The sequence below is a fragment of the Aphelocoma coerulescens genome, chromosome 2, assembly GCF_041296385.1.
Source record: "Aphelocoma coerulescens isolate FSJ_1873_10779 chromosome 2, UR_Acoe_1.0, whole genome shotgun sequence".
Lineage (NCBI taxonomy): Eukaryota > Metazoa > Chordata > Aves > Passeriformes > Corvidae > Aphelocoma > Aphelocoma coerulescens.
Window position 1 is genome coordinate 129,056,542 of NC_091015.1, and position 17,559 is coordinate 129,074,100.

The 17,559-nt window shown below is 42.2% G+C and overlaps 1 long non-coding RNA gene across 1 annotated transcript; it reads right to left on the reverse strand.

Moving 5' to 3' along the window:
• Positions 1-5: 5 nt before the first annotated feature.
• Positions 6-17,047, reverse strand: LOC138105126 (uncharacterized). The gene is made up of 3 exons (XR_011148390.1): positions 16,985-17,047; positions 4,077-4,182; positions 6-3,402 (listed from the first exon to the last, which is right to left on the reverse strand). It is a non-coding gene; the product is annotated as an uncharacterized lncRNA (long non-coding RNA).
• Positions 17,048-17,559: the final 512 nt, after the last annotated feature.

Below are 17,559 nucleotides of genomic sequence, written 5' to 3' on the forward strand. Positions count from 1 at the left end.
CATGTCCCGCTGCCCGGGGCCGCGGCGTTCGCCGGCCCTGCGGTGTCCGGCGGGAGCCTGGGGGCTGCCCCGCTGCCCGTGGTGCACATCCATGGCAGCACACACCGTCCATCGCCCGCTGGTTCTCCTGAGCTCAGTGGTTTGGGGTGATTTTTTCCTTATCTCCCTCTAGGTGCTCCAGGAACCCGCAGCGGCGAGGACGAGGGAGCTGCTGCCGCCCGCGGGCAGGAGCCGGAGCCGGAGCTGGAGCCTGAGCCGAAGCCCGCCCGGCACGCTGGGAAGGGGTTTTCTGATGGAAATGGCTGCTGGCATAAATTGCCGGTAAATTTCTGAAGATGCACCGTTAGCGGTGCTGAGCATCACTTCTGAGCATCTCTTGGTTTTGTCATACTGGTTCGGAAAGTTCGGGACTTTCTGCCACCCCGTTCCTCGAAGAATTCCTCTCAGTAAAATGAAGCAAATCCACTATTTCCTCAGCCAAGTGGTGTGATAAAGGCCTACCTGTCTTAATTTATACTTTTTCTTTGCACCTCAGTTGTTTTGAGGGAGTGTGAAACTTCATAGCCAGGATGGACATCTGGGGTACGAACTGAGAAGAGTCTCTGATTTCTTTCTGTTCTTGTTTCTGATTCTTTTTAGTGGTTTTCAGTAAGTTACAAACAGAAGAACTATGTTAATTCAGCATTGTTTGAATTAGTATTTTTTACTCGAGAGCAATGTTCTTGTAGATACACAGGTTGTAGAAACAAAACTTGGTAGTGATTGTGGGAAGAAGTAATTACTAGGGATCATGCACTATAACTCCTTGCTTGGGATGTTGCATTTAAATTTTTTTAAGTGTTAAACTCACAAAATCAAGAATGTGAAAACTATAAAGACCAAAATTAAGATCAGCCTTGAAAGCTGAAGTTGCCATATAATCTCCTCTTCATTTCCATTTTAATAGGGCCTACAATTACCTGATTACATGTCCAGTGTCCTGCAGGATCATGCCCTCTCTGAAGTGCACATGTATGTGCAGGGAGTGAAAATTAAAGGATCGTAGAATGAGAAAGCATTTAATTTGAAATGGGATTCAAGAGTTGGATTTTACTCCAACTATGCTGAGGTTAAACTTTATGTATTATTAGGCAAAAACTAGCACATCCACATTTTCCAGCTTCCCATTCCTTTTGAGGCACAAGTTGCTGGTTTTATTGTTTGTTATTTTCCTCTGCAGTTGCTCCTCTGGCAGAGTGGGAGCTTGAAAGGATACACTGATCATGTTCCTTAATATTGATTTCATAGTTCAGCATTTCTTATAATGATTAATGGTAAGAAGCTATGCAGCAATACAGGGTTCATGTTAGACAGAGTAGACTTGTGTCAGTAATGAGCAATGAATGCAAGACTTTACAAACATGCATAGTTTTTACATGTGCCCTTTTAAAAATACTGGGCTTCAACAGTGCTGCCTGATGCTATCAGTAACAGTTTGTGTGTGTTCAGTAAACAGGAACTGTTTAAAAGTCCACTATGGTGGAGGAAAACCAGAAGAAGGAAGAAAACCCGCAACTTTATGAACTGGTTTCTTAATTGAAAGAAAGTGAAATACTAGGCTTTTTGTCCCACTGAAGTTTGCAAAGACCTTACAGAGGTGTAGAAAATTAATGGATTTATTACTTGTTACTTACATTTTTATGCCTGCAGCAAACATAGACAGAAAATATTAACAGTAATGTAAGCTGTGAAGAGGACGGTGCACAGAGGGCTCCTTATTTCTGTGATACTGTATATACCATCTGTGCCAGGTTTTAGAAGAGACTGGTCAGTACCGAATGCGATCACACAACCAATAGACAATATGCTGGCAGCCTGTTTCTCTGTAGCAATCTTATTCTGTAATTACCAATATAATTTTTAAAGGTTGCAGTTTGGCATCTTCCATGCTCTTTTCCCAAGATCTGTAAAATCAGGTTCCTCATGTTTATCCAGGGTGCTATTGACTTCTTTTGGGCTCCAGAACACCACAGCGATCTTTGCAAAGTGCTCTTGGCAGATGGTATAAAGATAGTTTTGGCAGGGTTTCTTTATTGCTTCAACCTGTAAGATGAGTTTCCAGAGACCATGGTGTAGGCATAAAATGAAATCAACTTGAGGATAAAAAAGTACCTGTGTTCATTATTAGCAGAAGCAGATTTATTCCTTTACATGAGGGGTGAGGAAAAATTCTAATGGAAATGTTCCTTTTGAAAATGGGGAGCATGCCAGAACACAGAGAGTTTCGTGTCTGACTTTTGGAGTCTGTGGCAAGAACATATAAACTAGTGAGCTCCCATCCTTGTCCAGGCTAGCAGTGTTTTGTCAGCAGTACTTAACAGTGCAGTATATTGTCACGGCTGCTTTGCCAGCATCGTTGCTGACTCGTGGAAAAGCAGGCAGTGCCCACATCCTCCACAGCTCCAGCCACGCAAGCAGGTTAACAGGGTCTGTCAGCAGCCACAGAAGTGCTGTGTTGCAGGAGGTTGTTGTTTCTCTGTGGCTCTGACCGTTTATGAAACCATTCATGGGCAACCTTCCCGCTCAGTTTTTGTGTCTGCAGTTGCAGTGTGTCTGTGGAAAAGACAAGGAGTCCCTCAGGCTCGGAGATGAGTTCGATCTGCAGTGCATGGAAAAGATCTGTGGTGTCTGAGCTTCCGAGAGGCTGAGAGAGCAGATGGCTGTTGGATGGTACCAAAGTACCTGAGGGGAACCTGCTGCGGAAGTGCCAGCCCCAGCTACAGCCACTGCATTTCCCTGTCAGTGCTGGGAAGGTAGTCCATGACAGAGTCCCTTACAAGGTCTTTCATAGTGTGGGGTAGCTTTTCTTTGCACAGAGCACTTGATTGGTGCAGTGTGTAAGTATGGGCAGTTATGAATAGTTGTCATTTGGTTTATGCAATCAGGTTCTTCCTCATTTCTCTCTCTTTTCTTATATTTTCTGTTCTTTCCTGGTTATTTTGTTTGTGATACCACCTTATCCAATCCTGTTCGCAGCAGCAGTGCCAGTTATGGATAGCTCTTTCTTATATCCTGATTGTGAAGAGCTGAGAGCCTTGGGAGGGTTGTGCAGAGACATACCAAACTTAGGGGTATTGTTAAGGGCTTTATTTAAATTAGTATGTAAAATAAAAGCAGAATGTTAAAAAGTGTGTGAAGCATGAAGATGGACCAAACAAGGCAAAAAAAGGTGCATGAATGTCTCTATTTTAGAGTGCATCCCAACTGAAGAGTTCCTAGGTATCTATAGTCCAACTTTTCTCTAAGGTTTCCTTCCCATAGCAGTGTGCTCCTTTGTCGTGGATGCTTCCTTTCCTTTGTGGAGAAGGAATGGCTCCAAATTCACCTGAAAGCTGGGCTGCCATTCAGTGGAATCTTGGTTGCCTGGAAAGTTGGACAGAGAGAAACTAATGAAATTCAGCAAGGGTAAGTGTAGGGTCCTGCACTTGAGGAGGAATAACCCCAGGACAGGCTGGGGCTGACCTACTGGAGAGCAGCTCTGCAGAGAACTGGGAGTCTTAGTGAATGACAAGCTGACCAGGAGTCAGCAGTGCCCTTGTGGCCAGGAGGGCAAAGAATGTCATGGGGTGCATTGGGACAAGTGTGGCCAGCAGGTCGAGGTGATCCTCCCCGTCTACTGGGCCCTAGTGAGGCCACACCTGGAGTATTGTGTTCAGTTCTGGTCTCCAAAGTTCAAGGAGGACAAGGAGCTACTGGAGAGGGTACAGAAGAGGTCCACAAAGATGATTACAGGTTTGGATCATCTCTCAGATGAGGAGAGACTTCAGGAGCTGGGACTGTTTAGTCTAGAGAGGAGAAGACTGAGAAGGGATCTCATTAATGAATATAAATATCCCAAAGGTGGGTGACAAGTGGATGGTGCCGGACTCTTTCCAGTGGTGCCCAGTGATAGGAAGAGGAGCAATGGCCATAGATTAAAACACACAAAGTTACACCTCAACATGAGGAAGAACTTTTTTACATTGAGAGTGGCAGAGCAGTGAAACAGGTTGCCCAGGGAGGTTGTGGAGCCTCCCTCTCTGGAGACATTCACTCACCTGGACTTGTGCCTGTGTCACCTGCTCTGGGTGACTCTGCCTTGGCGGAGGGGGTTGGACTACATGTTCTCCAGTGGTCTTTTCCAACTTCAACAGGTGTATGAGTCTGTAAAATATAAATATAGGAAGGGGCTATAACCTGCAGTCCATGTAGGAATTATGTCTGTATTCCTCACTAGGACAGGATCCAGGTCCTGGAGCTTGCAGCAGGTCACACTGCCAGAACTAGAGCTGTCACAGGCATACATGGTCCCCTGGTATGAGCTGTGCAAAGCCTGTCTCCTGCATTGCTCCAGGTCAGCTTAGCATGGATACTGAGATGTTCTGCCAGCAGTGATGCAGCAAAGCTCCTCACTGTCTGATTGCCAGGAGAGATTGCTTTGCCCTCCTGCCTACTCACTCTCACGAGTTTCTCAGTGCACTAAGCTGTTTCCAGGGAATGCTGCTTACAGCAAGTCTGGCTCTGTACCAGGCTTGGTTCTGGTTTTGCAGCAGTGCCGAGATTATAGAACGCAATACCTGTGATTCAGGAGAAGGCCTAAGGGAAAACAGAAGAGAGGGCATCCAAGGTGAAAGCAGATGCAAAGTGTGATGGAAAGAGAGCTGACTATGGTGAGACTGGAAAGAAGGAGCAGGGTCCAAGCCTGCATTTGCAGAGGAGCAGCTGCAGCCAGGTGCTGTAAGCTCAGGAGTCAAGGAGTGGGAAGGGACCTATATGGTGGTCTGGGGAATTCTGATATAGGCACCTTCTGCTTGATCTGATAGAAAAATGGTTAGCCAAAATATTTGGAACAAATTTTAATGGACAGATAATTTGTAAATCAGATTGGCACTTAGCTAACTGCAGATTTTTTAGTGTGCACCTTCAAGACCTAATGCAATTTTATGGGTACAGTCAAACCTGGTTTAGGATTATGGGAAAGAGTGGAATTTAGCTCTTTTTATGAGTCATAGATCTGTTAATAGGCCAGTTAGGTACAAAGCTTAACAGCTATTCTGAAAAAAAAAATTGTATCTCCCAGTCTTTAAGAAGTGAAGTGTAGAAATATCTTCTGAATAAGTAAGAAATTAAGAAGTTTAGAAGGGAAAAGGCTGAATTTGTATGGAACCCTTAGAGGATTAGAAGAGTGAGCTTATCGGTAAAAGCTTATGTGATACATAAAAAGAGGCTCTGTAGATACAAGCTAAGCTATATGGTATGCCGAAGACTGCCACCAAAGGATATATGAGGAGGGAGATTCTTTTATATTTGATCTTTGTGCAAAAAGCTTAAGTGCTTGTAACTTTGTTGGTTTTGGATGCTATACAGAGAAATCCTTTTGTTTGAATTGTAAACAGCTTGGGAGTTAAATGTAATTTCACTGGTAACTGAACACCATGGCTGTGGAGACTGAACCACAATGCATTTCAGCTTAGGAAATGCCCAGCACTTGTGAATTGCACTGAAGCTGTACAGAGCAGTCTGAGACAGTGTTATAAAAATCAGGGAAAGCAGAAAAATTTGCTGGTGGCAGCAAGGAAACTGCTGTGCTGACAATAAAGCAATGGGGAAGACATCAAACTGCAGGAGTATAAGGGATTTTATGGCAGCTGTCAAGTACAGCCTACACTTTGATCAAATAAATTACTTAACTTAGCGTGGAGTAAAGTTTAGGGGTCCAAGATAAAGAGATTATAGTAATGACCTGATAGTAATTTCTGGTCTTGTGCACAGAAGTTAAAGTATGTAAAGTAAGTAAAAATGCTATCAAATTAGAACAACATTTACATATGAGTTGTAAATATCCACTAGCATGAAATACCTGTTCCCTTTATAAAGGAACTGATGACATGTAAGTACAAGGCTGTGAAAAGCTGTATTTCAAAGCTTTGTGGAGAGTCTTCTTTAAAAGTCTATTATATATTGCCTGAGGGGTTTAATTGCTGATGGATTCTAACAGAGCCTTCCAGAAAGGGTTGTGAAGGTAAGACCATCTCAGCTAGGCGGAAGTTAATTTTAACACCATGCTGGTTAACAGAGGCACCTCCCAGAGTGGTCACAGATTTTCTGTCCACCCAAAACAAGCCAGTATATTCTCTTGTTTCCAGAATTGCAGGAAGCTGCAGAATTGACAGTAAATGTTACCAGGTCCTCAGCAGTTGGGTGGCAATCACAGCTGAAGAGTTTTTGCTCCTCTGTTGCCATGCTTATTTCTGGCCCCACACACCTCTTCCCCTAGTTGTACCAGCACAGCTAATCGTGAAGCTCTTCTGCAAACTGAGCCAGTTGAAGTAGGTTTATGTCCCTGTGTGGTGCTGCCCACCTTTAGCCCTTTAGCTTGGTAGAAGCCCAAACCTGCCAGATCTCTCCGCAGCATGTCTCCAGCTGTGTTTCCTCCTCCTCCATGCAGACTGGGGAGCTCATCCATCTGAAAACTAACGCAGCAAAGCAAACAGAAAGCATTGGGCATAGCATGCAGGTTCAGTATTAAACTGCTCTTTTGGATGGCAAATTTGATTTTCTTCCTAATTGAAGTTGCTGTGTCCTAAGGAACTGGATATCGTGTCATGTCATGGGCTGGGAGTGAGAGTCAAGAACACTTAAAGGCTTTTAAGTGTTGTCCATGTCCTGCGTTGTTAAACTGCCCCCTGTGCTTCCTATTGCAGCTCCAGTATAGCTTCACAAAAGAGTGTGAATACCCTCAAGAAAAGTGCTTGTGCTCTTTGAATATCTGAGGGTGGTTACCTGAAGAGGAAGTAATAAACCCCAGGTCTTCCCATAGAGCATGCATTTGAAGAAGGCAATCTAAAAGTCTAGGGTGATTCAGCGCTCCTGGCAAAAGTCCTCAAAATTTGCATTGGTGCAGTGCCACCCCACTTGGCATGCCTTTTGCAGCCCCAATGTCCCTGGAACCGTAGGCTTTATGGTTTTCTGAACCCTAGCCTTTCTTGAAACTCATGGTAATTAGTTGCTTTTGGCTTTTCCCTCTCTGCCACACCCATATCTTGGTTTTTATCTTCTATGCTCCCTTAATTAAGTTGTCACTGGTTCACCTTGTTGTTAATATTAATAATGCTGGTTTTTGTGTTGTGTGAAATATATATAGAATTACAGAATTGTAAAATCACAGAATTGTTCAGGTTGGAAAAGACCTCTAAGATCACTAAGTCTGACCATTAACCCAGCACTGCCATGTTCAGTAAACCTTGTCCCCAAGTGACACATCCACATTTTCTTTAAAGACTTCAGGGGCGGTAATTCCGTCAGTTCCCTGGGTAGCCTGTTTCAATGCTTGACAACCTTTTGGGGAAGAATTTTTTCCTAATATCCAATCTAAACCTCCCCTGGTACAACTGGAGACCATTCCCTCTTGTCCGATTGCTTGTTACCTGGTAGAAGAGACTGACCCTCAAGTGGCTACAACCTGCTTTCAGGGAATTGTAGAGAGCAAGAAAGTCTCCCCTGAGCCTCCTTTTCTCCAGGCTAAACACCCCCAGTTCTATCAGCTGCTCCTCACAGGATTTCTGCTCTAGACCCTTCACCAGCTCTGTTGCCCTTCTCTGGACACACTCCAGCACCTCAATGTCCTTCTTGTAGAGAGGGCCCCAAAACTGAACACAGGATTTGAGGTGTGACCTCAGCAGTACCGAGTACAGGGGGATGGTCACTGCCCTGGTCCTGCTGGCCACACTTTTTCTGATACAGGCCAGGATGCCACTGACCTCTTTGGCCACCTGGGCACATGCTGGCTCATGTTCAGCCAGCTGTTGATCAACATCCCCAGGTCCTTTTCTGCTGGGTTGCTTTCCAGCCACTCTGCCCCAGCCTGTAGTGCTGCAAGGGATTATTGTGACCCAGGGGCTGGAACTGGCACTTGGCCTTGTTGAACTTCATACAATTGGTCTTGACACATTGATCCAGCCTCTTCAGATTCCTCTGCAGAGCCTCCCTGTCCTCCAGAAGATCAACACTCCCACCCAATTCGGTGTCATCTGCAAACTGACTGAGGATGCCCTCAATCCCCTCCTCCAAGACATCAATAAAGGTATTAAACAGGACTGTACTGAGCCCTGGGGAGCACCAGTAGTGACCAGCCATACATGGTTAACTCCATTCACCACCACTCTCTGGGCCTGGCCATCCAGTCAGTTTTTTATCCAGTGAACTGTGCACCCATCCAAACCACGAGCAGCCACTTTCTCCAGGAGAATGCTGTGGGAGACAGTGCCAAAGGCTCAAAGAAGTCCAGATAGACATCATCCATAGCCTTTCCCTATTCCACTAAACAGTTCTCCTTGTCATAGATCAGGTTGGTCAAGCAGGACCTGCCTTTCACAAACCCATGGTGGCTGGGCCTGAGCCCCTGGTTGTCCTGCATGTGCCACATGGTGGCCCTTAAGATGGTCTGCTCTGTGACCTTCCCTGGCACCCAGCTCAGTCTGAAAGGCCTGTAGTTTCCTGGATACTCCTACAGTTCTTGTAGGTGGATGTCACATTTGCTAACGTCCAGTGATGTGGGATATCCCCCATTAGCCAGGACTGCTGAAAACTTATTGAAAAAGGTTTGGTGAGCGCTTCCACCAGCTCCCTCAGTACACTTAGGTGGATCCTGTCCAGCCCCATAGACTTTTGTGTGTTTAATGGTGTAGCAGGTCACTGGCTGTTTCCCCTTGGATTATGGGGACTCCTTTCTGCTCCCTGCCTCTGCCTTCCAGCTTAGAGGTCTAGGTACCCTGAGGATAACTGGTCTTTACTAGTAAAGACTGAGGCAAAGAAGGCATTAAGTATCTCAGCCTGTGCCTTGTCCTTTGCCACTGTGTTTCCCCTTGCATAGAAAAAAAGATGGAGGTACTCCTTAGCCCTCATTTTGTTGCCAATGTATTTTTAAAAACATTTTTTTGCTTTTTATCATCTTTTATTGACTTAATAGATTTCATTCTAGTTAGGCTTTGGCATTTCTAATTTTCTCTCTGCATAACTTCATGATATCATTGTAGTCTTCCTGAGTGGCCTGCCCCTTCTTCAATAGGGATAAAAAATATTTATGTCTCATTGTTTTCTAATATAGTCCTGATTAGAATACTTAATTCTCAAAGATGGACTTCTAATAATAATTTAGTATTACTTTATTTAGGAAAATTAGGCTATTACAAGTGAGATTTAAGGACTCTCCCGGAAGACATAACTGAAACAATAATTGCTGTTTTGTCCTTTTAGTACTTTTTCTAAATGTTAGATGAAAAGGAGCAGTGGGAAGAAAGGAGAACGTTAGCTGAAGAATGATGAGTGTAAAGTAGCAGTGTGTTCTGTTCTCAAGTATTTATGGGAAACTTTTTGTCCCTGTAATTATCATTAGAAGTCGCAACAAACGTTTTACTGCGACATTCCTAAGTAACATCCACTCTGTTAAAAATGCCATCCTTCTGCTTGTATAAAATCGTTATGCATATGTACTAGAATGCTGTTCTTTTGGTTTTTACTAGTATTGTGGAGGCAATGTCTTGATCCCTGTTTCTAAAAGAGAACCATCTATGCACTATCTTCATGTAGCTTCATGTCAATTAAATATATGTAAACAATGGAGTTCTTATTTGTCTTTCCTTTTTCTCAGAAAGAGTCAAACTGTGGACTGCCTTCCTTTGTCATTTTTTGAGTGTGAACACATTGTTCCGTGATAATTTTGAAAATAGTAGGCTAAGGATAGGAGCAGCACAAAATCAGGATCTCATTTCCCACAGAAGCAAAAAATGTGCTCCCAGATATGAGGCAATGTTCTCATGTTCATAAAAAAAGCATATTTTTGTGTTCAAATGCAATGTTCTGTTAAGCAGAGTAGAACTGCATGCAGCAATTGCATCAGTCAAGTGGATGTTTTTCCCAAGTACCTTTAGATGTTAATCATAAAATTGTTCCAAAATAACTATATTTTGTTTGAACATTGCAAACTGGCATTTTATCTTTGCATGTAATTATGATCCTCACAAAATATTTTAGCCCAGAAATATGGATTTCTATTATTAATATTCTCCTGAGCAGTATGAGTAAGTGCAATTTTTTAGAGACTAAAATTTGATGCCTTAAACAATTTTTCCTGGCTAGTCAGAGAAAATACTGTTGATTGATACATATATTTTAACATTAAAGAGCTTGAAAAGTCTATTTAAAATTGTTTTTGTCCTCATAAAAATGTATTCCTTATTTTGCTATTGTCCTAGTTATTTTCTGCAATTGGCCCATGTTTATCAGAATTTTGCTCCAAAGAGTAATTGCAAACAAAATTTTGCCAATATTCTCTTAATGACAGCATTTCTCTGGAATAAAATGAAAGTCTTCCAAGACACTTAGAGAGCCTCAAACACATTGAATCCAATACAGTAAGGATTTTGCTTGCAAGTCCCACCTCTTTCTTCCTGTTTTTCAGCAAGTGAATGAGCAAGGCACTTTTTTTGTAAGTAAAAATCTTTATATAAACACCTCTGTTAAAACTCTGCATCTTATGATAAACCTTTCTACTGTGTGTAGTCTCAGGATGACCATGAACACATTTCATTCAGAATTCCAATTTTAAAATGTTGCCAGTTCACTATGAAGGCCTCTTGTGATTGCTCTTCAATCACAGGGTGCAAATGTCAAGTTTTGAAGCAAATTAACAGCCAGGGAGGCATGAATGTGTGTTGTAGCTTCAGAAGGAGGGACACTAGTTTTCTTGAGGCTGATGTGGCTCACATTCCCATACGAGTTTGCTGTGGTCAGTTAGCACATACTGGGCAGGTCTCCAAACAGCCAGATTCTTGCATTAACATCAGAGACAAGTAGTGCTGAATGTCACACAAAAGTGTTAGGGTGTGCTAGAACTGAGTACAACCAAATACATGGATCCAAGCTCTAGATGTAGCTGGAAAATCTGAACAAGAAGAAAGGGAGACAGACGGACACTGTTGTTCAGACATTAAACATGCATTATGCACCATATTCATGTTTGAAAAAGAACCTATCAGCCTGGAATCAATATGTGGTTTGGGTTTTTTTTTTGCTTATCGTGTACATTAGACCAGTGCCACCCAGATACTCTTCAGCTTTCTTCCTTATGACTTGCAAAAAAGGGCTGCAGAGCTGGGCTCTCAGTGCATGCCTTGCAGCATAACCTTGAACATTCGGATGCTGATGACAAAGAGGCAGGGAAAAAACTATTTTTTAAAGCAGGACCCTAAAGGAATAATTAGTTAAAATAGGTCATGTTATTCTTTCATTTATCAGTGCCTTTCCACACCATAAGAGATAACCTTAAAGGATGAGCCAGCAGTATCGTAAGGAAATGGAGTCTATGCTTGGTTTCTAATCTTTGCTTAAGCACAAAATATTTGGATATATATGTATATGAATCCTGTCTTCCAAAGAATTCAAAGAGTACCTTGCTGGACATGACTGCAGTCCTACTGCTGTACAGATATAATTTCTCACAGAGTTTATGTCTCTTCCTCTGTAGTCTAAGTAATATATAATTTCCAGAAACTTTTAATTTCTTGCTGATGCATTTTAAGATATTTCATGGAGTTGCAGGTTACTTTGTTATTGTTGGTCCCTAATTTCAGGACATTAAAACTCTTAGGTTGCAAACTTAACTTAGTCTGCCTAAGTACTTGTGTTACTGGTGCTGTATTTCTGGTATAATGATTGCTGTCCCAACCACAGCAACATTATTCAGACCCTTCTGGGCCGATTGCTCCTGGAACTGTTGCTTTGCAGTGCACAACACTAAATAAACTGACATTCCATACCCCAAAAGGCGAATAGAAGGTTAAACTGGGATGTCATCATCATATTAATTTCCCAGGGAGGAAACAGTGAACTTAGTAGAATCAGACTGTCTGCTGTTGCTAAGATACTGGCATATGAACAAAACTTCATGGTCAAAAAAATAAGGCTAGCACGTGAAAGAATCAGCCCTAGGCACTCAATCTCTTCCTGCAGTAGAAAGCTATCATCCATCAACACAATAACCAGAGGGCTGCATGCAGTCTTAACAAGCGCTTTAACATACTGGTGATGGAGCTCAACAGAGGTGAATTTGTCCAGAAAGTGTTTGAAGCAAATGTCCATGTGTAAATTTGTCACACTACATTGCCTGAGCCAAAACTAGTTTAGCTGGTGCTCCGGGGATCTCTCTGTATGTATGTATTACACAGTCATTGATGCTTCTGTGTGTTGCGTATTTTAGATTTGTTCCACAGGGCAGGCAAGAGATGCTGGAGCAAGTCAGTCCTAAGTGCTGACTGCAAAAACCTTTATCTTGTACCATTCAGAATTCTCCAAGATCCTTAATAATTAAAAGCTTGTAGTTATTAGGCTACAAACAGTACAGTTCATCAAAAAAAGATTCAATAATCCGTGAAGTGAGAAACCCTACTAAGCTGTCTCTGCAATACAAGCAGAGACAATAATGGATCTTGTTCAAGCAAACACATGATTAAACCTGACAGCACACATTAAACATTTGATGTGGGCAACAGTCAATACTAATGGAAGCTGTTAGTGGGAATATCCCATCTCACAGTGAAGCATCTCATAGGTGAGATGGATTGGAACAGTGAAAAGATGGGTACATTAACAATTGGGTACTGTGGTGAATTCTTAAACCTTCCACAAGCAGCAGAAGGTTTAACAAAAAAGAAAAGAATCACTGTGTGTGAATTAGTAGGACTTCAGCAAAGATAGTCCCTAAAATGACTGAAGAGGTAAACTTTTGTTTTGGGGTTTTTTGTTACCACAGTTGAATAAATTTGCTTCTTTCGTCATGCAGCATATCTAGCCCTGTGTTGTTAATGGTGTGTGTAAGAGCTCTATTTGATAGGCAATTGAATTGCCAGAGAAATCCAGACGTAGAAATAAGTCTGTGTTGAACAACTGGAGGTCATACCAGAAAATAAACGTAAGGAAAAGAAGATAAAGCGTTCTAACATTCTTTGAAATACAGCCTGAGCATTCTGACATTCTGTGAAAGAAGGTCTGAGCATTCTAATATTCCATAAATGAACATTGTGTGGTACGTTTGACACACCTGACAGACTACTGATAGGGCAGGAGGTAATGGCCACAAACTAGAACACACAATATTCCAACTGCATAGAAGAAAACCTTTTTTTACTATAAGGGTGCTCAAATTCTGGAAGAGGTTACCCAAAGAAATCATTGAGTCTCCATCCTTGCATATAGAGTGTACATTTAATGAAGTCTGGATGGCAGTATATCATCAATGAGAGATGTAAGTTATATCCATGAGGGGATGTAGGAACCCAGAGTGGAGAGAATATTTCTCTGCTTGTTTTGAAGGGTTTTTACCCCCCTGAACAACACTGTTTTGACCTTCGTCCATGGAAAAAATTGCTAACTATCAGACAAGAACTAGAAAATACAGTGGTGTGAATTAGGTGATAGACTACTATGTAAGATTGTCACAGGGTGAAAAATTTAGAGGTTTTAGGCTTCTCTTTGTAGTAAATAGATAAGAGCAAAAAACATCAAAATGGAGGATTGTTGTTGTTCTCCAAACCTTCTTCTCCTTCTTCTACTACTCCATGTTCTGCAGCAAAAGTAGTTTGGGATGATTGGACAAAAAATTCCGCAGTTCCTGGCCATGTTACTGAATAATTGGTAGGAAAGCAAAAATAATATACATTTTTAGTAACCATTGGTTAAATTATCTTTAAAAGGCTGTGTAAATCTTGGTAATTGGGCTTTCTCCTGCATTCTCTGCTCTGTGCTGTGTCTGGGTCATGCTAGTGACTCTGTTTCTCTGATAAGACTTAATAAACAATTATCTAGCAGCAGTGAAGGCTGAAAGTCTCTGTTTGTCTCTTGAACTAACTCCTGGCAAGGACTTTAAAAACTCTCTCCCATCAGGAGAGATTTGATTTGCACCACGGGCTGTGGCAAGGAGATATTATTTTTTCGGTTTTGCTATTGCTGATAATTCTAACTATTGGTGAAGCGTCATTGAAACACGGATGTCTCTCTGCATATCCCTTGCCATGGGCACCTTGTAAATTTAGCATGGGTCTAGAATGTTACTTAGGTAATGTTGCCATCTGGACATTTTGGAGAGGCTTACTTCTGAGAAAAGAGTTTTTCACTCCTGAGAAAACAATTCTTATTTGTAGAGGCTCAGCTCAGCACCTCTGCTGAGATGAAGGAGGCTCCTAGCTCAGTAGCTGATGCCTCAGAGCTGCAGAATCAAGCATGCCCCAATGCATTCACTATGCTCAGTCCTGTCTACAGATTTTTGTGATTTAAAGTTTTTTTGTTTTGTTTTGTTTTTGTTTTTTTGTTTTGTTTTGCTTTTTTTTTTTAGATGTTAATGGCATTATGTGATCCCAGGGTAGATGGTCAAACCTTAGCCCAGCCTTCTGGAGGACTCTTTTGAATGGAGTTGTCCTGATGGCTTCTCTTGGACTGGTTGTTCAACCACATTAAAATCATCTATTTTGACCTGCATTTTAAATCATGCTTTGCATGCTGTTCAGCTCCTTGGGGTCTCTAGGTTTTTCCTGTTTTCAGAATAAATAAGAGGAGGTGGGAATAACATTTGTATTATTAAAAATTAACTTTTTAATGGTTATTTAAATAATCTTATGTTCCAAATTATCCTGGCAAATATCTGGAATAATTTCTTTAGGGCTAGTGAAATTAAAGTAATGGAAAACAAAATGTAAATGATATTAGAATCTAACACAGGAAATATTCAGAAAATATATTGAAGCATTGGAATAATTAATCACAATAAAAAGGAATCAAGTGTTAATTTTCTTTCACTGTTACAAAAATGGTATTTAAATCAACAATAGCTAAAGTTAGAAAAATAACCCCATTCTGGATGAGTGGTTGCATTGCTTGCAAGCTGCTTCAGAGGAAGCCATTATAAATCCATTAATTTGAAAGTGACTTATTTCCACATTCTAGTTCTATCTTCCTCTTTCAATTGTGTTAGTTAAAATTCTCCATAAAATTAAAATTTGGTGTTAAAGTAAGGACTTGCAATGCTTGCTAGAATATATTTTATTCCCCATTACATTGCCTTAAACCTAGAATAATTATAGCAATGAAATTACTTGAGATTTATGCCACCTTCAGTCAGAGCACACTCTGAGTTTAGAAAATGTGATTTTGATGTAATGTAAAACTTTCTAATTTGTATTAAGAGATGCTGATATGTCTCATGCAGACAAAACCCAACTCTGTCAGGACTATGCTGTTACAGAAAGTCATTTCTGTTTGATGTGTTTTTGAGACTTAGCACAGTCTTGTTGAAATATTTTCTACTTAGAGACTCTCAAACTGCTGTAATTCTTGGTGTGTGTGGCTCAGCCAAGTCTCTAATTTTTCTCTTTCCAAAGCAACTGAGAAGCAGATCATTAGGAGGGGATTCCCATGTGCCAAGAGAAAGTTTTTTGGGGCAGGGCTGTGCCAGCACTGCTACTAACAGCAGATGAAAATTGTGGTGGGAGAGCAGAAGGATGAGAAAAGGACACACAAGAGCATAGTGGCATCTGGGTAGATATTATAAAGGGAAGGGGAAGAACTGGACTGAAAGCTGCTATTGGGTTATGCTGTTTGAAAGCATCATGACTGATTGCAGCTGTAAGGAGTGCTTTTCTTTGGTACTTTTCACACATCTCCCAAATTGCCCAGCATTAATCCACAGGCCAACACTGCTTTGTGGGAATGGAAGACTGTTTCAGAGACAAATGGCACTTTTTTTCTTTATCCTAATGCCAAGCATTTTGGGCATAGCAAGAGACAGGACTGAGAGCTTCATATATTACTGGGGAAATTAAGCATATACATTTTATAAAAGGAAAGAATCTTGCACTCAGTTTTCTAGGAAGTGTGGCTGTGGATTTTTTAAAAAATGCAGGAATATGCCTATATTCACCCTGCAGCTTCATTTCAAGCACCTCCTGATGCATCTTAGATTTGAGGAGCTGTACAAAACCCATGTACATTTTTCAAGTTGAGATAGCTTTTGTGGGATTCATCTCACCTGCCGATGTAAATCCCAGTAATTAGGCTCTATCATAGTCAGTGGAAGCAGAGTAAAAACCACTGGGTTGCATTTATCTGCTCATAAAATAAAGTGAATTGTTCTCTCAAGCAAATTGTTTTTCTCTATTGAGCAGACAGGCAACAGAGGACAAGTTAGCTCTTACATAGCTAATGTCAGTTGAAAAGTACTCTGATCACATTATACCACATCCCTAAGGAAAAATGTACCCACCCACTGCCTCAGTATCTTTCCTTCACAATATTAAGCAAAAGGTATTTAAACTGTGAGCAATCTGGCATCAGCCAGAACTTTAAGGTAAAGCTGCACCACCTGTTTTATGAAGGAGCTGGCCAAAGGATTCTTGGTCTCCACAGGCTGAATTTTAGGACACAAAGTCTAAACTAGAGCAAACACCTTCTCATCTACTTGATGAAGCATTCTGAGTGTAAAGATATAAAAATAAATTTTCCCTTCCTCAGTAGATTTTTGCAGATGGGGTCCATTTCGTTCAGTTTTGCATTCTCTTTTGTACACCTTTAACCCCCAAAGAAAGAGTAAAACTAAACTAAACTCATGCTAATTCAGGCTGACATGACTGGAAACGCTGAAGGCCCTTTCTCCCATGAAGCCCAAAGAAGTCACTGCTGCAGTGCCAGCCCTTGGCCATTCCCCTGACCCCGGCCTCCCCTCTTGCTGCCTTTCTTGTAGCTGACCCGCTCCCCCTGCCCACCAGCTGTGCCTGCTGGCTGTCCCCACAGCCCCAGGCAGAGACAGCGCAGCAGCACACCAGCATCGTTCGCATCCCAGATGAGAATAAGAGAGTAAGATTTTGTAAGAGAGCTAGCACACATACCTAAGAATATTTTCCTTTCAATTATGTTCACTTACATGCTATCTAGCAGATGTTTCTGACTTGTGTCTAGTGGCCTGGTGTCATAGGTTAGCAAGGATAGTCCTGGAAGGGATGTCCTTGCTAAGGGGGTGCTTACAGCTTCCTCTGGGACCTGATAGAACCTATCAGCTGGCCAGTTTGAATATGGACAATTCTTTAAGCCACTTAAAGTTGTGACCGCCTCTGTGATCCACACTTAAGAATAGACAAACTCCCACCCCAGCCCTCTCTCGTTTCCGGCGCTGGGACAGGTGGCTGCAGGCCCTGTGCGGGGGCCAGCGGGCCCGGCCAGGCCCTGCTTGGGCCAGGCTGGGCCGGGCCACGGCCAGCCTGGAGCCATGGGCCTGTTCCAGCCGTGGAACCCCCCCCCCCCACTGCCTTGCCGTGGGCAACCAGAGCGGCTCGGAACCCCCCCCCTCCACTGCGGCCGAGATTCAGCAAAGCGGCCCCTCTGTCCGGCAGAGGTCAGTGACCAACAGCGATAAGGCACATTCCAGCTGCAAGGCCGAGGTGAGATTAACCCTTTTATTGCTGTGAAGAGCTGAAAACCTGAGGGAAGAGAGAGAGGAGA